Source organism: Equus caballus, chromosome 1, assembly GCF_041296265.1.
Source record: "Equus caballus isolate H_3958 breed thoroughbred chromosome 1, TB-T2T, whole genome shotgun sequence".
Lineage (NCBI taxonomy): Eukaryota > Metazoa > Chordata > Mammalia > Perissodactyla > Equidae > Equus > Equus caballus.
This window is the reverse complement of record NC_091684.1, coordinates 23,627,963-23,653,457: the sequence shown is the minus strand read 5'-3', so window position 1 is coordinate 23,653,457 and position 25,495 is coordinate 23,627,963.

The following is a 25,495-nucleotide window of genomic DNA, read 5'->3' as shown; positions in this document are numbered from 1 at the left end:
TTTGAGGAGGTTCATGGTAGGTGGCTTTCTAGTAACACTTCTCTCCTAGATTCCACATTCTCCTATCCCCAGGCCATGAGTGGCCACTTTGTGGCACCTGTTTTTCTCTTTTTATTCTTCAAGCCAGTTGATGCTTGGTTCAACCTCGTTTCTCCTGGATCATAGGCATATATGATCTTATGCCTTGTTATTGTTCAGGAGATTCCTGCTTATCATCTTTTTATCCTCTTTTAGTTCTTCCATTTTTTTTCCTGTTTCATTCTCTCATCCCTCTTTCTCTCTCTGTCCTTTGCTCTCTTTCCATGCAGTGAAATCAAGAGGATACAGCAGGTTAAAAGATATGTACCTACACTTTTTTATGCCTTCCTTTCAAAAACACACCTTATATCCCAGTTTCTATGATAAGAACGCATTTGTGAGGATGTTGTATATCCTTTAATCCCAACTGAGAATCATTTCTGACAAGATCTTGAGACATGGGAGCTCCAATAATTGCCCTCTGTTACCCATTATACAGCTTCTGATTCACTTTGTCAAAGGAATTTCTCTGCGGCCTAATCTAAGCCCAGGTGCCTCACGAGCTTACTGCCTGTTGTTCAGGCCTCAGAAAATATTGAGCATTGGTCACTAGTTCATTTTGTAAAAAATTCTTATATATTGAGTCATTTTCTCATTTCTACTCTGCTCTACTTTCTTAAATTGGTCTGAGTAATTCTAGTATCTGTTACCTTTGTTGGAGATCTATTCCGCCAATTGCTTAATATTTGTGAGGGCTCTCTTCAATCTTTCCATATGTTTCCAAGGATATTTGAGGGTAGTTTCACATGAACAAGGATACCATCTTCCTTTGCTCAACCTCCACCTCCCCCACATGATTTCTAGAATAGTCGCTGAACAAGAAATCCTGCTTGAGCACTCTGGTCTCAGTCTCAATCTGGTAACAGTAAAGATAGATTACCAGGACGCTTATTTATGGGTTTATGAGTCTGGAAACCCTTATTTCATTACTTCCCACACAGAACAAGAGCTCTGTAGAGAATGATAAAAGATCACCCTCATAATTAACTCAAGTTCACCTCCTTTCCACCCACTATATCACCTTTGCTAGCATATTTTATGACCCTCAGAAACCAGAGCAAAAGAGGAAAGGTTTAATTTTGTTTAAGATGTGGAAACAAGCAACGTATTGTTTCCAGCTGAGTGTGATATGAGACCTGGAGAATGTGTCCTTAAATGAATTAAAAAATTTTAAAAATTATTATATTCCTTTAAGAAAATAACTAGGTAAACTCACTGGGTTATATGCCCACTTAGAGTAAAAGGGTTCTCTTTTTGAGATGAAAAAATGACGATATAGGGAAAGTAAGAGAGAGACTGAGAGGATGACTAATTGGCTAACCGAGGACAGACAAAAGGGGGGAGAGAGAGGCAACTGCTGTTTTGAAAGCAGAAATATGTGAAAGGATGTCTATAAAAGAAATCATAAAGCAGCCATTGCAAGTTAAATAAATGATGTTTAGTTATTGAAAAATGCCTCTCTATGCATCTCTTCCCAGCTTCCACCACACTTTAATATTGCGAAATAAAACAAGGTGGAACACATTCACTTTGGAGGTGGCATTATAAATATTACTCCTTGCCTCCTTTAACTTTCACCCAGAGATCTCAAGTTCCTTTGCTTAGCTTAGTTAGAACTTTGCAAAGTCTTGTTTATAGAGGTAAAAACCCAGACTATATTTCACTGATTAGGTAATTAAAGCCAAAGGAGTTGTTTCTCTGCAAATAAGAAGGGGAGAAAGGACACCCTTTACCACTTATCCTCCCCTGCCTCTCACTTCAACCACATTATGACCATTCTTCAAGATTGCATGTTATGCAAGTTTACGTTCATTATGACTATCTTGTCTACATGTGACAAAAATCTAACTAAAAATATCTTAAGTTGAAAAAAATAACAAACATTAAAAAATTGAAAGTGTAGAAATAGGTATGCAATACATAATGTACGTGTGTGTGTGTCTGTGCGTGTGTGTGTATACCACACCTCTGGATGATACTTTTCTTCAGAAGTGAGGCTTTATCTATCTTTTCTTTATTATCACTACTATTAGGTTTGTAAAGCTGAAGCTGGCATATAGGTAGGACTACATATGTATATCTGACAGTCTAGCTGATTTTGACATTCAAGTTCTACTCCTTTTTACCATTTCCATCCTGTACCATGATAATTAGAACAACTACTATTATAAATGCACCCTTTCGGCACCTCTTTCCTCACAATGAATAGAAATGTGAAGGTTTCTGTTTTGATTTTTAAATGTGCAAACCTAAGGTCATAGAGAAATGTTTGGAAGCAGATTAAATAAATATCCAAGGAATAGAGCATATGGAAATTCTTTCCAGCAGTTTTCTCTATGGTTCTGATCTCTGAAAATCTTTGTGAGTCAGCATAGAGGAGGGTGTTAGGTAGAGTCAAATCTGCAGATGGGTGGGTACCTCCCATCAAAGACTCCAAAGCAATTGTCTGAGGGTAAATTTCCTCTCTCTCAGTGGTGCTCATGGAAAAATGACCAGGTCTACTTTTTGGAAAAGAAGTGCGAATAAAGATTGTGTCTAGTTCATCATTGAATATATTTGTTTCAAAGAAAAAATAGTTTCATGTATCTTTTCTGTTATTTGTTTTCAAATTATGGACACCAGGTCATTTGTTTATACTTTCAATGTGTGGATTACTGGGGCTAAGTATTTTAGTGGTCTTAGGAGTCAAGGGAACATTCAGAGTCCTGGAAGATTAGTAGGGATTAAATAGCACAGAGAAGGAGAGTGAGTTAGTAGCTTCTTAATGAGAAAAGTTTAAAGCACTTGAGAATCTAAGGGAAACGTTTTTAAGTTTTAAATCCTGGATATGGAAAATTTAGCATTAATAGATTTTTAGGCCTATTTTCATGAGATGGGAAAGAGATGAAGAATTAGTTGTAATGAGAACTATGTATCCATGATGAGGGGAAAAGGGAGGCAGAGAATTAAAAAATAATACCTTTGAATTCGGTTTACATTTTCATAAAGGGTTGCAAAATGGCCCAGTTATTATGACCGTGATTATGTCCATATGGGAATAAGTGTGGCATACTGTCAAGGAGTGTGGGCTTTGAAATCAGAAAGATCTGATATTGAGAACTTGTTCAATCACTTCCTACCTTTGTAAAACTAGTAAACCTCTCTCAGTGCCTCACTTTTTAAATCTGTAAAACTAGGATATTCATAAAAGCTATTTTTTTAGATTATTGGAAAGTTAAATGTGGTAATGAACATAAAGCATTAAGTACTGTGTCTGGCACATAATAAGTGCTAAATAAATTTGATGATAATCTTCATGATAATGCCAGATATGACACCCTCAATATGGCCTCTCCCTTCAATTAATTCTTTTTTGGGAAAATATACATTTCACAGAAACTTTCTAAAATCTAAAAAACAAGTACAACTCTATAAAACCTTCTGCGTTCCACCAAAACGTATCACAAAGAATTGCATAGAGGCATAAAATTCCAGGAGCAACCCATAATAGACTCGGAAGAAAGGAGAGGTACACATTAGAGTGGTCGAAATTAAGGATCACAAAGCTGGTTATCAGTACTCTTGGCTGTAGAGTTCCAGAGCATTTCTCTTTGAATTGCACACTGAAAAGAGATACAACTTTTCTGCTTACTTTACTTCTAATCTCTGAGAAATCTGTTTAATAAGGTTAATCCAAAGGGAACACAGAAGAATCCAGCATGAGAGAAACAGCAAGGACAAGAATGAACAGCACCATGTGCAAGGCACTGAGCAGTTTAGTATGCTCTTCATTCTAACCAAAGAGCGAGGAGTAATGTCTTTCTCAATGGCCCTGAGAGCCGTTTCTTTGAAACATAATCATTAAGACAAATAGGGCCTCTATCTCCCAGTCTCTGTGGAAGGGTAGGAGCCTAACTTGAATAAAGTCAATTAGTAAACCTAGATGGCCTAATCACATTGACCAACCTCCCCCAATATCCCCCATTACTTTTCCACTGGCTCACTCCAGTGCTTAAAAAAAATCTGCCTTTTGTTTAAGGAGTTGAGTTCAATCTCTCTCTGCTACTGCAAGACACTTGAGTAAAGTCTTCCTTGCCTGTTTTAACTGGTCTGCTACAAGTTTTCTTTTATTGGGGCACTCCATATAATTTCTTATATAATGGGCCAAAAAGTTTATGTACATTATCTTCTGGCAATTGAAAAGCCAGAATAATTTTAAAGAGGTGGGAGATGATCATGATTAATGGTACTATATATGATAGGCTGTAATGAGAAGAGACAGTGGCAGGAATGCTTAACAAAACTCAACTGCTACAATCCAGGTGAGTAAAGAATTAAGAATAAGGAGCTGAGTTAAGGAAGCAGCAGTGGAAACTCTTCCAAAAGTGATTTCTAGGGTAGAAATGACAATACTATTTAGATATGTGGGCAGAGTGAATACAACATTCACAAAGCAGTGAAGGCTTTACCTATTAATTAATTCAAAAATATTTCAGTGCCTAATAGTCATTATGCTAGATGCTCTAAAGCTTGCCTTTATGGAATTGCAGTCCAGTGATCTCCATCAACTTTTCGGATCCCAGAAAGGAAAGTTGAATGCACAGGTATGATACCCATATCTTCATATGAAATGTCCATAGATATTTTTGTATCGTTAATTCTGTGGAAGGCATATACAGACTTCATAGCAAATACTGTCCCTGATTCTCTTCAAGGTTGAAGGAATTGGTGTTAGATAATAAATTACCCAATATTGATTCACATCATACATCATTTAGAAACTTAAAACTTAGAGGATTCATTTCTTTAATACGATTTGCAAAAGGATGGTGTGGTGCATTTAATGGGGTGATTAAGAGACGTCTTTCTAGAAAGTAGACACACAAAATAATCTATCAAAGTCTCTTAGGAATCCATCTTCTTGCTATGGCAACATAAGAGGATAGGACATTCTGGCCAATTGCTAGGACTTGGTCAAAGCTGACCACCTGCCCACACTGAGTCCTAATCCACTATCTGTATTTCTTTATAATTGATGTCTCTCCCAACTCATCTTCAGTAAAGCATGCTTTCCATGGGAGATACTATTGCCCTAAGCCCAGTGTATTCTATCCTTCCATTTTCATGCTAACAATGTTACACTAGATTTGAAGCTCAATGGGAGATATTTGAGCTAAGCCCTGGAGTAAGGGAAAAAACTGAAGTTAATTAGGCCACCCAAGAATTGAATACACCCCTGTGGACTCCATACTATGCACTAGCGATGGTCAAAATAATTTTTAATACAAGTGTTGGCACAAAATTTTGCAATTCCTTTGAGTTGAGTTAGTGGAGAATTGTCTGAAACAACCAAGGGTTTACAAAAGTGTATCCATTACATAGATGCAGATTCATTACCCAATGGATCCTTAATGCATTATTTATTTATTTTTTAACTTGAAATCCAATCTAAAATGATTATACAAGTTCCTGAACAGGAGTTGATGTTCTTTCTTAGAGATAATGAGTAGGCGAGTAAGCTCGACATACTGAACAAATTTTTCCTTGTCTCTCACCACAATGTCTCTACCATCATCCCACCATATATATCTTGTTGGTTGCTTGATGAATTCCATACCCCATCCTTCTGTTTGTCATGAAGACTCGCTAGAAGGTGAAACACATCAGGGAGATTCTCATGACCTCAGTAGACCACCTTCAGTGCTTGAATGTCACAATAAAGATGATCACTGAAAAATAACATTGATGATGCAAATGCATTCTTAAGAGTGATGGCCATGTACAAAAATTGAGAAATCCCACAGTGAGCATTTGGGAGATGTCATCTGACCTCAAATATACCCTACAAATACAACAAAGCACTAAGCCAAACATCAAAGCCAATGAAGTGCTTATAAAAGGACATATAACAACCAGGGAAAGCAGAGTAAATAAGGCAAGAGAACAAGCAGGAGACTCATAAGTGATCTTTAGGGTATTGCGGAAGGGATGGGGAAGCACAAACCCATAAGCTCTCTGTCTGTCAAAGGGCCTGTGAACTATGAGTGAGATGATTGAATTGTGTATTGTCATTTGTTGTATTTTTTCTGCCCAACATTCATCTTCAATTCTTATGATATTATCTTTCTGATTTTACTTGTGAGCAACTACTTTTATACTCTCAAACAATGCTCTTAAGGTGGGTATGTATTAACTATAGAGATTGACATGTAGCTCAGAAATGTCTACTCAGAGTATCACATCTTACTGGCCACAGGGTAACATGTGAATGGAGTCAGGCCAACCAGAGAAAATGACGCTCAATTCTATACCTTCTGTTGAAAACTTTGGGAAGAGAATGTATCTTTCTGCTAGACTCAGAAATTAGCAAGGTACAAACATGTAGATGTATGAGGTTACCATCATGGGGGATCCTGTTTTAGAATGAAGCCCACACATACACACATACACACATAGATCTGAAAGAGAGAGGGCAATTACTAATAAACCTGTTGAGCTCTTATTCAGTTTCTTCATATTTTTCATGTGTATGAGTAAGTGAATAATCACTTTTGCTTAAAATTAGTTTGAGTTAGATTTCTATCACTGGAATTCCTCAGAATAATAATGATGTATGCAAATTCTTAAGCATGTGTTTTACTTAGTTTCTTTTAAACTACAGAGTCTGACAAACGAGGCTTTGTATAACCTTGTATACAGATAATTTATCTTAGGGAATAATTCTAAGGAATGTGTGTAGAGACTGGGTAGCAACAGGATAATAAAGAAAGCTAACCTAAGGTTATGTTACCAAGTATATCATCACTATGTATCATTGGTGATCCATGCTGCTAGGAACACTTCCAGTATTTCTCATCCAAAACATGGAATAGGACAGTAGCTACTGTCCATACACCCAATATATAATGGTGGGGTAAACACAGGGTAACCACTAATAAATCTCTTTTTCAAAATTGTGAAAACAGGAGTAATACAGCAGTCAACAGTTCAAAGCAATTCTGAATCCAAAAGGTCCGGTCCATTGAGGGAGCCAAAACATAGAGCTAGGTCTTTCCTTGGTCATGATTGCTCTTGAGTACTTTTTATATGGTAGAGTTATGCAATTTGCACAATCAGCATTTGTGTTTTCAACTATTTTCAACTTATTCTCATGGTGAAATAGTTATAATTGTACTGAGAAACAAATTGATTTCCTGTTACTTCCATAAGATTAGTATAAGAAGAGTGAGTAAGTAAATGAGCAAGCCCTGCCTACTGTCTTGCTTCTACATTGCAGCAGTGAACGCATTGTCCATTCCATGTGGGTAGTTTTAGTTCTTCTGGTATAACAGAAATCAATGATTAATAATTAAAGACAGAGAATCCATGAAACTAATTCTCTTTGGAGCAGTGGAAAAAGAAGTAGGACAAGGATACTAATTCCAATTAATTGATGCCTGCCTAGAACATCGTTTTATGTGACTTTCTGAGACCACGTTGTGAAGAGTAACTCCATCTATCATCAATGATGGACAAGAGAATGCAAAGGGTCAGCAGACACGTCTTTTATTTGCCATTCCTGAAAAGGGAGTGAGAGGGATATTGTCTCAGGGATCAAAAGAGGAAGCAGTTATTCAGTGGCTTTCATCCTGAATTTGTCAAGAGTAGTTGCAGTGTGTCAATTCTTCTACACTCCCAGATAGTATTTCCAGATTGGACATGTATGAGTGTTGAGCAGTTTCCTCTAGGCATCCTATATCCTGGCATTGGAGAAGCTGCAAACAAGCAGTGAGAAGTACATGATGCAAGGCCTGAGGCAAGGCAGCACCAGGTTGCACCAGCAGAAAGTTGGTCACAATAACGGTCGCTGCAGCTGTGGAGATGACATAAAGTCATAGCAAGAGAAGTTCAATAAAGATATTCCTCCGTGCACTTTTATGACATTATACTCTGTAATACCCTTGACTGATGAATCAACAAATTCCATGGGGTTTTACCAATATGAAAGAACATCACTCCTGCTGTGACAGTTTAGGAATACATCTAACCATTTATTATGAATCTGGATTTAACCTTTGAGCAGTAAATCATGCCATTCAAGCTTAGGGCACAGTTCCTTTCTATAGAGGAGTGTCAACTAAATAAAAGTTAACAGTGCAACATGCTAATAAAATAGGGAAATCCCAGCATTCTTCTTAAAAATTGTAGTAGTGTGACCTATATTTCTTTTTACTTTCTGCAAAAATTGATGCTTTCCATAAGTTTTTGAGAATAAAACCAACAGATATGAAGCAGAAAAAAATGATAGATGTCAATAAATTAAGGTGCCACATAATGGGTTATAAAATTGTACTTCTTTGTTGCCCATGCACTATTGATGAGCTTGCAATGTTTTAGACCTTTTTAATTTATGAGGAAACAGTTTTATCTCTTTCAGCAATAGCAGATATAATTTCCTTATCTATCATTAGAATGGCTTAATGCCTTCATTAATTCACACATCATAAAGCAGAGAGTGATTTTCATCCCTCCTCCAATCACTCATTGCCCCTGTTCCAGAAAAGAAAGCACTGTTTTCTGCTGATTCCAAAGATAGACTTAAGGCCAATATCTATATGATCCATCACAATTAGAATGGGAAAAGAAAGAGACGGGACTTCTATTGCCACTATTTTCTTAGAGTCATGATTAGGGATACTGTTAGCCTTTGGGACAAATCAGAATCACACAATGCAGTGCTGGATGTGTAACAGTGGAAGGCACCAATGATGATTCTTGGTAACAGGGAGCTAGTTTCCTTACCAAATGCACGGGAGACCTCTGGAGATGCTCCCTTCATCCCTCACCCCTTTTCTCAGCGGCAAAACCTCTCATTAGCAAAGTATACAGGCTAGGTTTGACAGTAGCAGCTCAACACAGAGCTGAAGATGTTTGTCACTGCTTCCGGAGGAACCCTGAATATTATCTTATTCCTTTCATCTATTGAACATCATTTCAAAAGGCTCTCTCTCTCCTTTACACAGAGCACCACTTCAATTTGTATTCAAAATGTATTGGAGAGAGGAAAGAGGCATTTATAACACTGTAATAATAAATTATTCAGTCCCTAAGTGATATGGGCTCCAATGGAACTTATAATATTTGTTGATTTTCTAAAATTGCTGTGGTATGAAGAACCACATGTGCTATAAAGGAAAGACCAGCTGATGAGCTGGTAGACTGGCCACTGGCCATAATTTAAAAACAGAGAGGCTCAGATGATATGTACTAAGAGCAAGCCTGATAATTTAGTGCTATCAACAATTTGGGGAATTATGGATTTCTGGCCATCTCATAAAATAATATGAGATATAACACCAAGAATGCAGAATTAAGAGTTTCATGATGAGAAAAGGAAATAAATAATCACAAGAGTAAATATAACCTATGATATGAATGGAAAATATACAGCACTCCCATCTTCCTCCCATATAAGACAACATTAATCTACCAAAAAACTGTTTCATTTCAGAGTACTGAGAAATCTCAAAAACCTTTTGCAACATAAACTTCCAAGCAAACATTCCCAACCTTTTAAAGAGAAATGTATGTGTAATCTCTGATCCATGATTATATGCAGTTTTATCTCACACCCTGATCCCCAATACAATGTGTCAATATGGAGGGAGTGTTAAACGTGGGTTTTAAAAAAAAATAGCGTTTTCATAAACTACCTGAAATATTCCCTCTCACTACTTTTAGAATATCTAGTAACTATTTATCACTTTACCATGCATTACCACGTACGTACGATAGTCTATGATTTGCACAATTCTTCTATACTCACTACCTTTTGTGATCCTTGTAACAACTATATGAGGTAATGCAAGACAAATGAGTCATTACTAATCTAAGATTTAAAAACTTAAAAAGTAAAGAAAAAAACCAAACCAAAAAAAACCAAATCAGTTGCTTTACATATATATATGTATGTGTATATATATATATATATACACACACACACACACACATACATGTTCAAGATTACTTAAAAGAAAAAAACTAGCTGCTGAAATGAAGTTCAAGAAAAAATTATTAACGTCTATTCCAAGAAGAGCATCTAAGAATTCTTTGGCTACAGCTAGAAAGGGTCTCCTAGCTTTCCCGAGATCTCTCTTGAGTCCTGTTTGTAAAGGAAAGCTGCCTCATCTAATCCAGGAATTCTGTCTTCATATAAATAGTATCTCAAGATACTAAAATTAGAGAAAGCCAGAAATTATACAACAATATTTCAGGGGAAAAAGATGCCTTTCTCATCATCTAGGGCATTTTTAAATATGCCAAAAAAGGATATTTAGTTACGCTTTTAGCTGTCAATGTGACTGGCTATAAATATTAGGCCCAGGTAACTAATCGGCCTTACTAAAACGACAGGAATAATGTTCCCTTCATCATCACTTGTGTTGCACTATCACTGAAATGCAGAAGGCCATTGGAGGACCCACTACCATCCTGGTCTCAGAAAAGATCTGTGGTCAAAAAGAATGAGTTACACTTTGTCTTTACAGCCAGAGTTTCGTCCAGACTTGGATGTCTAGATTTTTTTTTTTTGGTAGAATAAAGTAGCAGTATTTTCCTTTTGAAAGGAAAAATATTTCAGGCAAAAAGTATACTTTGATAAAATGTAGATTTTGAAAAGACAACAAAGTGGAAGGGCTGGAATGACTTGATTAAAGGGTCGTTATGCTCTAGTAATCAAGATAGTATTGGCACAAACATAGACAAACAGATTAAAGGAATAGAATAGACAGTTCATAAATAGACCCACATATTTGTGGAAACTTGATATTTGACAGAACTGCCAAGGCAATTCAGGGTAGAAAGAATAACTTTGACTTCAGCAAATGATGCTGGGACAACTGAATAGTCATATTAAAAACAAGCAAATTTTGTTACTTTACCACGTATACAAAAATTAGCTTAAAATGGATCAAAAATCTAAATGTAAGAGCTGGGACCATAAAATTTTTAGAAAAAAATGCAGGGGAAAAATCATAGGACAGAAAAAGCAAAGAACAAATCAATAAATTGGCCTTAATCATAATTTAAAACTCCTGCTCTTCAAAAGATACTATTAAACAAATAAAAAGGAAACAGAATATGGGAAAATATTTGCAAGACAAATATCTAACAAAAGGCACAAATCTATAATAAATGCCCAATAAAAAGCAACAAAATATTAGAACAAACACTTTATTATAAAAGATAAAAGATAGGTGAGTGGAAAATAAGCACATAAAAAGATATTCAACACCATTAGTCATTAAAAAAATGCAAATTTAAACCACAATGATATACCACTACACCTCCACTATAAGGGTTAAAATTAAGAAGGCTGATCATATGAAGTGTTGGTGAGGATATGAGCAAATGGAACTCTCATACACTAATGGTGGGAATGAAAATGTTACAACCATCTGAGAAGCAGTTATATAGTTTCTTAAAAAGCAAAACAAAGGGGCTGGCCCCGTGGCTGAGAGGTTAAGTTCGTGCACTCTGCTGCAGGCAGCCCAGTGTTTTGTTGGTTCGAATCCTGGGCGCGGACATGGCACTGCTCATCAAACCATGCTGAGGCAGCATCCCACATGCCACGACTAGAAGGACCCACAACGAAGAATATACAACTATGTACCAGGGGGCTTTGGGCAGAAAAAGGAAAAAAATAAAATCTTAAAAAAAAAAAAAAGTGAAACAAATGCCTACCCTATAACCCAGTTTCTGCACTTAGGTATTTACCCAAGAGAAATGAAAACACATGTTTACACAAAGATTTGTACATGAATGTCCATAACAGCTTTATTTATAATATCAACAAACTGAAAACCCAAACGTCGTTCAACAAAGGAAAATATATAAACAAATTGTGGTGTACGCATATGGTAGAATAGCCTGCAGTATTAAAAAGGGAAAAAAAGTTGATATTTGCAACACTGATGACTCTCAAAATAACCATGCTGAGTGGAACAAGCCTGAGAAAATGCAAGTGCACACAGTATGATTCCATTCAAATGAAAGTCGTGAAGATGCCAACTACTTAATAGTGACAGAAAGCAGAGCAGTGGTTTCCTGGGGACGGGGGCAGGGCAGGGAGAAAGAAATTACAAAAAAGCAAGATATAATTTGGGGGGTCATAGATATCATCATTATCTTGCTTGTGGTGGTAGTTTCTCACAAGTGTAGATATGTTAAAACATCAAATTGTACATTTTATATATGAGAAGCTCATTACATATCTATTCTTCAGTAACTTAAAAACAAGAATATGATAGAGGCATGGACAACAAGCAATGTGTACTAAAGTCTTCCTGTGATGAACTGAAACCGTCCTATTTTGTCACAGTGGAAACAGACCTCTGAGACCTTTGCGTGCCCAAGACTGCTGAGATTTATTTATTCAATTTCTACTTACTGTACACCTTTTATAAATGCCAACACTATGGTAGGGACTTTGTGTCTAGTATCTTATAATATCAACACAATAACTCTGTGATGTAATCACTTAGGGTAGTTCAGGTCAATCCTTCCGTAAAATAACTATTTGGAGACACTATAATCTTTTGGCTTGTTTACTGACCTACATGGAGAAATAACACTATCTCCAAAATGCAATGTAAATTTGGAGACAATAGAGTATTGTGAAAAGAGCCCTGGCTTCTGAGGGAGAGCTGGGAATGAAGATCTGAGAAGTACAACTTAAAAATTAAAGAAAGAAACTGAGACTAGTGAATTTAAGGTAAAAAAAAAAAAACTGAATTAGATTATTTGGATTTGCCTGGCTCTATCAGTCATTAATGTTTTAGAAGATCTGAAAATAGTTAATCCTTCATCTGTCATTCAAGTCTGAATGTCCATTTAATTAATGGGAGATCCAATATTGGGTTAGTGGACTTAATTAACAACTTTTCACTGCCTTAATCAAAGCCTAGTGTTCATGTTTGTCCAAAAGGCAAATGACACAAACTTAGAAGGAAAGCTAACACCAAAAATCTTTTAGACAAAAAGGAAAACATTTAGCAGCCAGAAATGGCAGGTTACAAAATTTAGATAAATGAACAATAAATTGATTTATTAAACGCACAAATCTAAGATGAAAGAGATAAAGCCTAAGGACAACTGAGTGTAAAAATGCCAACAAACTCTCTCGTAGAGAGTATCACTCGCTCTCAAGCGAAATGAATCCTGGGGGAAAAAAGTTATCCTAAAAGTTATGTTAGAGTTCAACATGATCATTCTCCTCAACTTTTTTTTAAGCATACTGGATAGAAATCTTATAGTCTGATATATGTTTTACAAATATTTTTCCAAGTGTATGACTTTCTTAATATCTTTTTATAAGATGAAGTTTTATCCTTTGACAAAGTCTAATTTACCATTTTTTCTTTTATAGTTTTTTTTCCCTGTGACTCGTGTAAGAAGCTTAGCCCATCCACAAAAGACATATTATTTTGTCTTGTTCCAATAATCTTATGGTTTTAAGATTTCACATTTAGGACTGATCCACATTGGATTAATTTTTGTGTATGATGCATGGTTCGGGTAGAGATTCACTTTCTTTATGAATGGATATCCAGTAGGTCTAGCACAATTTGTTGAACAATTTTTTTTCTTTCCCCATTAAATTTCTTTGAGTATGTTTCCTGCCTTGTTTTGGATAAATTGAGTATTTAATATTCCATTTATCCCTTCTGCTCTCTTATTAGCTATAGTTCTTTGTTTCATGTTGTGAAACATAACATAGTGTTTATGCTAGGATTTACAGTACACATCTTTGAGTTATGACAATCTATCTCAAATAAGATCATTTCCCTTAACTGCAATGTAAATATTTCATAGCACCTATCATTCCCGCTTTTGTTTCCGTATATGTTACACCTACATATGTCACAAACTTCACTGTGTTGCTATTATTTCTGATTTAAATAGTAAATTACTTCTTACATTTTTAATGTGAAAAATATCTTACATATTTACTCACATTATTTTCCTCCCCAAAGCTCCAGTACATAGTTGTAGATCCTAGCTGCGAATCCTTCTAGTTCTTCTATGTGGGATGCCGCCACAGCCTGGCTTGATGAGCAGTGTATAGGTCCACACCCAGGATCTGAACCAGCAAACGCTGGGCCGCTGCAGCAGGATGCGTGAACCCAATCATGATGCCACTGGGCCGGCTCCAGCTCACATTTTTAACATTGCTAGCACTATTCACTCCTTTGTGTAGACTCAAGTTTGTATCTGAAATATTTTCCCTTCTGCCTGTAGAACTTCCTTTATGATTTCCTATACTACAGTTCTGCTGGTGACAATTCTCTCGTCTTTTGTTTGCCTTGAAAATATCTTCATTTTTCACTTATTTCTGAAGGATATTTTCAAGGGATACTGAATTCTAGGTTGACATTCATCCTCCCCAATCACTCCAAACATATAAAGAAAGTATTTTCTGATAAGAAGTCAGTGGAAAACCTTGTCTGTGTTCCCTGATACTTATTGTTTCCTTTTCCTCTGGCTGCTTTAAAGATTTTTTTTTCTTGTCAGAAGGTCATTTATCATATGCCTTGGTGTGGTTTCCTTTTTACTTCTTCTATTTGCAATTCATTAAAATTCTTTGAAAGTACAGGATTTTTTCCTTAAGTTTGGAAATTATTTGGCCATTATTTATTCAAATATTTGTTCTGTCATCATTCTTTCCTTCTGGAACATGAATTACTTGTTTCTTAGGAAACTTGTCTCCCAGATAACTGAGGCTCTGTTTCTTTTTCCTCTGTGCTTTAGCTTGGATAGTCTTTATAATCCTATTTAAGATTATTGCTATTTCCTCTGTAATGTAGATTTTACTAAGTCTACCAACGAATTTTTCATTTCATTTATTGTACTGTTCAGTTCTAGAAATTCTTTACTTTTTACATTTTCTATTTGACCTTATATCCACTTTTTATTTTATGTTTGTTTGCATATATTTATAAATTTAATACATATACAATTTTTTTTTTGCTTTTTCTCCCCAAATCCCCTCAGTACATAGTTGTATATTTTAGTTGTGGGTCCTTCTAGTTGTGGCAAATTTAATATATATACAAATTTAATGTATACACATACACACACACATACTCTTAAAGTCCTGTTTGTTTTTGGTTCCTCTTGCCTTGTCTCCTTGGGTCAGAGTTTAGTAAACGTCTCTAGGCAGGAAGCCAGAATGATCATGGGGTTCATTCTATTTGCTTTCCTTTTCATAGTAATATATTCCTCTGCTGCTATTATCCAACATTTAAGAATACATTGGATCTTTTTCATATATCTGTACAGTTTTCTAAATGTTTACATCACAGAGCTAATCCAGCAACTGTTACTCAGTTATGGACAAAGTAGAAATCAAAACTTTAAAAACCATTTATGATTTTATCAAATTACTTGAAAGCTACCGCATAACACAGGGGACAGTATCCTATGAAGTTAATAGTTCACATTCTGGAGTCAGACTGGCTGGGTTCAAACCTCGCTTCCTTTCAGATTAAGCACTGTAATATGGGCAGGTCACTTAAACTCTCAATGCCCCAGTTTCCTCTCTTTTCAGTTTGCTTTTAAAGAATGATGATAAATGTACCTACCTCATTGGGCCATTGCTAGGACTAAATAAGTTAGTATGTGTAAAATACCCAAAGTAGCCACTGACATGTAGTATGTGCTACTTAAGCATCTGATATTACTATTCACCTGAGTTTTACTCATTTTACTCTTTCTAAGCCTAACTTAGTATCCTCATTAACTCTCATCATTTATCATTTCCTTCTTTACAGATAAGGTCCCTGTTGTCTTTCTAACAGAATATTTGGATTCAGAGTATTGTTTTGATTTTACAGAAAGGGTTATATCTCATCTGAGGGATGTCCCGAGGAGAGGTTGGCTTCCTCAGGTAGAATTGGTCCCGTCCTTGCTCAACACAGACTTTGAGGGAATTGATCAGTTTCCTTTTCCTTAGGATAAGATCTATCAATAAATCTGAAGCTCCATTTGTATATCTTGTACCAAGAAAATAATCATCTTCTCCCTTCCAGCACACTATCCATTCCTTCTCTTAAGTCACTGGAAGTGAAAATGAACCTTAAATATGAAAATTAAGAAGCTCATGTGAACCTCGGCAGACGTGTTTTCCTCCAGTGTGCTGTGTATAAAGTAGAATTTCTCATCGTTTGCTCCACTCCACACTCCAACATACCTATGCATGATTAAATGTACTTTCTGTCCTTTAACTTTCAGATACTTGTATACACTGGCTTTTTGCTATTTGGCCTGTTGAAGATCTTTTCTCTGGAAAACAACCTGTTAGTTCATGAAATCTTTCGATAGCGTGCCTAGAAATGAAGCGTAGAAAATTTATAATCACATCCTATGCTCCACTACTCTAAATTTCATAAAATTACAATGTAATTAAGTAAACTTAAAAATAATAGAAGTATGATATTTAAAGACTTTAAGAGCATTTTAAAGAGATTTTTTAAAACACACCATTACTTTGGAAATTAAACCACTCTGGTCAGCTAGTAAGCAGATAAAATCTGTTTAAAAACACATTTAAATTAAAATGTACTTACAAGGTATAAAATAGACACTTATAAAGTTTTATATGGCTCAAAAAAACCTAACAGAAGTAAATGTCTTCTGCACATTTAGGCATGGCTTATGACATCTATATTATGCTAGGGGAAAAATAACAATGTTTGCAGCTCAAAAAGAAGGCTGAAACTGATGTAAGCTTCTTTTCATTGGAGCAAAAATTTATTACCCTCATCATGTGCAAGTAAGAGTTTGATTTTCTCATAAGATTTTTATTAGTTTTAAAAAAAACTGTTTGCCTTCTCTACCAAGGATATTTCCAAGTCATTTAAAATGGTTATTTTTTTATGAAAAGGTTGGAAGCAAATCTTTTTTTTTTTATTGTATATGAACTTGCTGAAGATCAATCCAATTAGAAAAGCTTTGAAAAAAATATTTAATTATTTATAGAAATGAAAGTACTAATATATTGTGGACTTTTGGTTTCTGGTACAGAATGTAAGAGCTTAGACTCCACTCCATCCTAAAAACAAGTAAAAACCTAATAAAACTGAAAAATCAACAACTTTTCTTATATCTGGCAGAGAAGCGAGGTCTGAGGGCAAACTGCTGTCCCCACCCCCCCCAAATTGGAGAGAACACAGGCAAATACAAAGAATCACAACTTACTGGAACAGAAACCCAGGAGCTGAAACCTTTGTGGGAACCAATGATAGGGTAGGAAAATCTGAATTATAATTGATGAATTACCGGAGGCTCAGTGGGGACAACTCTGAGAGTTGAAAGCCCCAAGGGAATCTGGTAATAGAGGGGCTTCCACACTTTTGTGCCTATAAGAGCTCTACCAGGTCATCACAGTAAATATAAAAGAAAAATCCTCACTTACTTCCATCATGGGAGGGGAAAAGGAACCATTCTGAAACACCTCAGAGCATTCTGTTCTTCTTAACAAGACTTACTTTCAGGAGAAATTATTTTACTAGAGCCTAGCCTGCTGGGGTTTTATTAGAGACTAATCTCCTTGAGGAGGAGGATACTCAGCTCTAGTCAGCTCTAACTTTCCACATGAGGGAAAAGAATTACACAACTCCAACCCCTCTAGCCTTCCACATAGAGGAAGAGAAAGACACAATTCCAGTCTCCCCAGCCATCGTGTCCTACTTAAGGAGGCAGGGGAGACTGAGAAGAGCTCTGATGAATTTCACAGTCTAGGGTCAGAGACTTACCAAAAGACTGAGACCTAATCATTAAACTCTAGAATGCTCCCCTTTCTGACTACATTATTAGAGACCTATTTACTATAGTTCCTTTTACGCAGTACACCATGTTTACTTTCAACAAAATATTACAAGGCATACCAAAAGGCAAAAAAACAAAGTTTGAAGAGACTGAACAAGCATCATAACCAGAGCCAGATATGGCAGGTATGTTAGAAATATCAGACAATTAATTTATAAAAGTGTGTTTAATATGTTGAGGATTTTAATGGAAAAAGTAGACAACATGCAAGAACAGATGGATAGTACAAGGCAGGGAAAGATGGAAATTCTAATAAAGAATCAAAAAGAAACTCTGGAGATCAAAAACACTGTAATAGAAATAAAGAATGACCTTTATGGGCTTATTAGTAGACTAGACATAGCTGAGTAAAGAATCTCTGAATTTGAAGACATGACAATACAAACTTCCAAAACTGAAAAGAAAAGAGAGAAAAAAAATGAATGACAGAATATCCAAGAGCTGCAGGAAAATTGTAAAAGGTGTAAAATATACATAATGGGGATATGAGAAGAAGAAAGAGAGAAAGGAGCAGAAGCAATATTTGAAGCAATAATGACTGAGAATTTCCCCCAAATTAATGGCAGTTACCAAATCACAAATCCAGGAAGCTCAGAGAACACCAAAAAGAATAAATGTCAAAAAAAAAAAATAAATGACACCTAGGCATATCATACTCAAAATTCAGAAACTCAAAGATAAAAAAAAAATCTTGAAAGAAGCTAGAGGAAAAAAACACCTTACCTATAGATGAGCAAAGATAAGAATTACACCCAACTTCTCCTGAAACACCATACAAGGAAGAAGAGGGTGGACTGGATATTTAAAGTGTAGAGAGGAAAAAAACACCAATCCAGAAGTCTATACTCTGAAAAACTATCCTTCAAAAGTGAAGGAGAATTAAACACTTTCTCAGACAAGCAAAAATTGAGGGAAAATATTTCCAGTAATCTACCTTGTAAGAAATGTTAAAAGAAGTTTTTCAGAGAGATGTAAAATGATATAGTTCAGAAACCTGAATCTATATAAAGAGAGGATGAGCAATGGAGAAGAAATAAGTGAAAGTAAAATAAAAACTTTCATGTTACTTATTCTTAATTGATCTATAGATGACAGTTTGCTTAAAATAATACTATCAACAATGTATTCAATTACATATACTTTGTGTATGTGTATATATGCTTATGTATAAGTTAAATGAATAACAGCAATGATACAAGAGATGGGAGGGAGTAAGTAAGATTATTTTGTTATTATAAGATACTTTCACACCCATAAAATGATAAAATATTATTAGAAAGTGGACTTATATTAATTGTAAATGTATATCTAAAACTCCAAGGCAACTAGTAAAGTTTTTTTTAAAAAAGAAGTCTTATTGTGGGGCCAGCCTCGTGGCCGAGTGGTTGAGTTTGTGCACTCTGCTTTGGCGGCCTAGGGTTTCACCAGTTTGGGTCCTGGGCATGGACCTAGCACCACTCATCAGGCCATGCTGAGGTAGCGTCCCACATGCCACAACTAGAAGGACCCACAACTAAAATATACAACTATGTATGGGGGTCTTTGGGGAGAAGGAAAAATTTTTTTTAAATTAAATTAAATTAAAAATAAGTCTGATATGAAAAGAAAGGTGAGAAAATGGAATCATATATAATGACAATTAAAACAACAAAAGCCGAAAAAAGTGTGGAAGACCAAAATAGGAACAAAGAACAAGGACAACTAGAAAACAGTAAAAAAAAAAAAAAAAAAGAATGATAGATATTAATCCAACTATATCAATAATCCCCTTAAATGTCAATGGTCTAAAGACACCAATTGAAAGACAGAGATTATCAGAGTGGGTGAAGACAAAGACTCACTTAACATGTTGTCTAGAAAAAACCACTTTAAATATCAAGTTACATAAAAATTAAAAGGAAAGGGATACAAAAAGATAATCCATGTTACCTCTAATCAAAAGAAAGTGGGAGTAACTATATTAATTTTTGACATAGTAGATTGATTTCTGACATAGTAAATTTCTGCAAAGCAAGCAAAGTTATCGGTGATAAAGAGAACCATGATAAAGGAAAGGGATCGATACTCCAAGATGACACTACAATCCTCAACATGTGTGCACCTAACAACAAAGTGTCAAAATATATGAGGCAAAAACTGATACAACTTCAAGGAGAAATAGATAAATCCATTATTATATTTGAAGACTTGAATACTTCTCCATCAAAAATAGACAAATCAATTAGGCAGAAAATCAGTAAGGACATAGTAGAACTTGAGTTCTATCACTATCAGTCAATTGGATATAACTTACATCTATAGACTACTTCATTCAACAAGGGCAGATTACACATTCTTTTCAAGTTCACAAGGAACATTCACCAAAATAAACTACATTCTGGGCCATAAAACACATCTAAGTTATTATGATCAATGTGGTTTTTATAAGTAATTTGTATGCTCTTCAAAATCTTTGATTCTTTTTGGAACAATATGAAAATAATAAAAAAGTGAGAGGAAATAGTGAATTTCTGAAATTCCTTCTCTGTTCCTAAAACCATATACTAAGACCGTACAGAATATTAAACAAATAACACAGTTTTAAAGATAAGACTAACAATGTGAAATAAGATGAAGTTATATATTCAAGTTTTTACTGTTCCTCTGTCATCATTAATAATTAAGGCAGAGCTGGAGAAATAAGAAACTTTATGCGTCAAATCACAACATAATCCTGAAACTAATAAGCAATTATAGCAAGGTTTTAGGATATAAGATTAATATAGGAAAGTTGATCATTTTCTATAAACTAACAATGAACAAGTAAAATTTGAAATTAAGAACACAATACCATCTATATTAGAACCCCCCAAAATGAAATTCTTTGATATAAATCTAACAAAATGTATACAAGACCTATATAAGGAAAGCTCCAAAATTCTGATGAATGAAATCATAAAAGAACAAAATAAATGGAAGGATAGTCCATGTTCACAGAAAGACAGACTCAATATTGTCAAGATGTCAGTTCTTCCCAGCTTGGTCTATAGATTCAATGCAATCTCAATCAGATCCCAGGATGTTATATTACAGATATGGGCAAAAGGATTCTAAAGTTTCTATCTGGAGTCAAAAGACTCAGAATTGCCAACACAATATTGAAGGAGAAAAACAAAGTTGGAGGACTGATGTTATCTGACTTTAAGACTTGCTAAAAAGCTGTAGAAATCAAGACAGTGTGGTATGGGTGAAAGAATAGACAAATAGATCAGTGGAACAGCACAGAGAGCTCAGAAATAGACTTGCATAAATAAAGTCAACTAAGGAGCAAAGGCAATATGATGTAGAAAAAACAGCCTTTTAAAAGAATGGTGCTGGGAACAACTGGACATCCACACAAAAAAATCATCTAGACACAGACTTAACACCTTTCACAAAAAAATAATTCAAATGGATCATAAACCTAAGTGTAAAATGTAAAACTTTAAAACTCCCAGAAGATAACATAGAAGAAAACCTACATGACTTTGGGTATGGTGATGCCTTTCTAGATACAAGACCAAAGACATTATCCATGAAATACATAATTAATATGCTTGAATTCATTAAAATTAAAAACTTCTGCTTTGCAGAAGATAATTATCAAGAGAATGAGAAAGTAAGCCACAGACTGGGAGAAAATATTTGCAAAAGATGTATCCAATATAAGCTGTTAACCAAATATACAAGGAACACTTAAAACTCAAAAGTAAGAAAGTAAACAACCCAATTAAAAAATGGGGCAAATACCTTAACAGATACCTCACCAAAGAAGATATACAGATGGAAAATAAGCACATGAAACGATGTTATACATGGTGTGTCATCAGAGAAATGCAAATGAAAGAAACAGTGAGATACTACTATGTACCTATTAGAATGGCCAAATTAAGAACTCATAATATCAAGTGCTGACAAGGATGGGGAGCAACAGGAACTCTTTTACATTGCTGGTTGGAATACAAAATAGTTCAGCTGCTTGGAAAGACAGTTTGGCAGTTTCTTACAAAACTAAACAAACTCTTACCATACGGTCCTGCAATTGTGCTCTTTGGTATTTGAAAACCTATGTCCACACAAAAACCTGCACAGGGATGTTTACAGCAGCTTTATTCATAATTGTCAAAACATACAAGCAACCAAGATGTCCTTCAGCAGGTAAATGGGTAAATAAATTGTGGTACATCCAGGTCATGGAATATTATTCATTGCTAAAAAGACATGAGCTGTCAAGCCATGAAAAGATATGGAGGAATCTTACATGCCTTTTACTAAATGAAAGAAGCCAATCTGAAAGGCTACATACTGTATGATTCCAGCTATATGACACTCTGGAAAATGCAAAACTATGGAGACAGTAAAAAAAATCAGTGATTGCCAAGGGAGATAAATAGGCAGATCACAGAGTATTTTAAGAGCAATGAAAATATTCCATATGATATTATAATGATGGACAATGTGTCATTATACATTTGTCCAACCTTACACAATGGACAACACAAAGAGTGAGCCCTAAGGTAAACTATGGATTTCGGTGATCATAATGTGTCAATGTAAGTTCATCCTCAGTAAAAAAATGTACCATTCTGGTAAGCAACGTTAATAATAAAGGAGAGTATGCAGATGTGGAGACAGCAGGTATATGGGGAATCTCTGTACCTACTTCTCAATCTTACTGTAAGCATACAGCTGCTCTTAAAAAATAGTCTTTAATAAAATAAAAAGAGAAGAAAGCCATAATCTACTACAAAAGTTTCTGAAATATTTACACAAATTTACTTAGAATGACCAAACTATCCTGGATTCAAAAAACATTACCTAGAACAGTATAACACTTGCTGCCTACTACTATTCATATAAAATTTCTAAAGTGTAGGTGTTCAAGGGCTCAGAGAAAAAGAGAGAATTGATAAATAGAATGATCAGAAGTTTCCCTAGAGGAAATAGGGCATATACTGGACCTTCTTTGACCAGTATGATTTGGATGAGTGGAATGAAAAAGAAGAGAGAACTAGTGCAAAGATGACACAAATTGTATTGAACATGGCATACGGTAGGAGGCATTTAACAGTAGGTTTGGTAACCATCATGATTATAGTGAGCATACTACAGAATAAGGAAAATAGGTTTGAATGGATATTGAGTTTGTTTCATTTGTAAAAATAATAGGAATAAAAAGAAAAAGTTTAATCTGGACTTCCTATTTAAAATACTAGCTTGAGAGAAAAAAATTAAGAAATAATTGATTCATTTCCAGATTGAATAAGTAGCAGGCTGAGTATTCCATACAGCAAATAAAACAAGGATCCAACTCAAGGCATACCTTGCCAAATTCAGAATTCAAAAGTACAAAGATCATAAGGAATTCTGGAGAGCTAAAACAAGATGGAAAATAGAATCATGTAGGGAATCTCAATAGGCTTGTTGGTGATAGAAAACACAAGATTCGTGCTTTCAAGAACATTATGAGAAAATACTTTCAACCTAGAATTGCATATTCAGCAAAACTTCCAATCCAGTGTGACAATAGAATACAGAGAATTTTCAGATAAGCATAGTCTCTCTCATTTTCCTTCTCCTCTACTCCTCTCTCCCTTCTACATATTTCTTCAGGAAGCTACTGACCTAGAAGGTTTCGGACCACATAGATGAAACAAAACAAACAAATAAACAAACAAAGATCAGGACATCAGTGTCCAGGAAATAACAGCTACACCCAGTAGATATAAAACATAAAGAAGGTAATCTATTTTTCAGCAGGAGGTCAGAAGTCTCTGGAATGTGGAGCTCCAGGAGAACAAAATTCAATAGATTCAGTCAACAGATTCTGAGATTCAGTTTGGAATTTGGAAAAAGAAATATTGGCTGGCATATGAGAGGTCAGGTGTAGCGCACAGAAAGCTTTACTTTGCACTGAGCAGTGTCTATAGTACCACAGCAAGGTAAATAGTGACTAGTTATTTAACTAAATATTGTTATATATGTCCTGGATGTTTCCATGGCAACTTGGTTAAGGTGGGAACTTAGCTATGCAAGAGCTATGTATCCCAGAATACCCACCCTTGTGTCATCCTAGGTTAGGATTGACAAAAAAGAGAATATTGCATGAGATTTGGAAGGGGGAAATGAAGCAACTGCCATTAATATTAGAAGGTTCTCATGGGCAGATATGCTTATGTACAGATACAGAATAGCTCAGTGTGTCTCATTTGCCCTTCTGTCCTCTTCTTTGCATCTGGCTTACTTTCCAGACTGCAGACCTAGCTGTGATCAGCCCTCTCCCAGATGCACAACTGCAGAACCACAGAGGTGGTCTTTAGATAACAGCATACCTTCCAGTCAATCTCCCCATGAGCTCGCCCTTTCAGGTCTACTTTGGCAGATGGCTTTTGCTAGGCTTTTCAGATTTCAGCCAAAGCTCTGACTTGTTCAACTGTGCCAGAGGGTCAGAGGAACAATTAGCGATACTTCTCTAATCCTCTGACTCCTCCTTTCTGACCTTTATCTCTCCAGCTCTTGCAAAGATCTAAATATCTAAAATAAATCCTTAAATCTCTTAATACCCTACTCTGCTTCCATGACTAAAGTTTCAAAGAGTCAGAGATTGGTGTCAGAAGTGGTTCCATGGAAAGAGAAACTTATGGACAGAAATGTGGAACTGGCTAAATGATCTGACAACATTTAGCCAGACTAATGACACTGCTGCCAGAGATAAACCAGACATTTATAGTACCTGCTCAGCCTTGGCAAATGAGTTGCTAAAACTAAGACTTTTAGTCACCTGGAGTAAAGTGCTTTCAGAAAGCAAGGCTTTGGATATCAAGTAGTTGTTGTCATAGAGTCAAAGAACAATTTAGTGGAAATAAAGAGCATAATGATTGTGGGTGTTTGTGGTTGCTTCTAAGAGTGCTGCAATATTTGGAAGGAAAAAAAAAAAGTTGAGGACAGGACTTCAAATTCCCAAATAAATGTTTGAATAAGAAACCAGAACACATCTATTTTGCCCTGACAGCAACCCGTATCTCCTCTAGTCACAGTGTTAAGATTTCTGAAAATATAAACCCAAACTAAACCTTTTAGGTTCTCTTATGTTAATGTTAGGATATTGTTGGGAAGCATCGGGATGTTGAAAATTTAAATAAAAATAAAATGTAAAACTCTCATGAGACTGAGGGCCTTGAAGTTCCAAATTCTGCCACATCTCAATTGCCAGTAGAAGCAGCTATTCTGCCCTATGTGAATGCATTCTTTTTACCTTTCCTAAAGAACTAGCAGTGAGTTCTAAGGTATTGTCCTTGTGGGAGAATGGCGATCTCGATCAAGACCTATCCACACATATCTCATTGCATCTAGGTTTATAACCAGATCCAGTGCCAGCAGGTCTCAAGAGACTGGATCCAAGGTGTGAGCCATGAGGAGGGACTGTAGATATCAATAAAATGGTGAGACTTAGCCAATTTACTTTACCAGAACTGGAACATGTATGGGAATGAATTAGGCAGATTTTGGATCAGAGTCAGGAAATGTATTGTTGACTTAAGCCTACTGTTTCAAA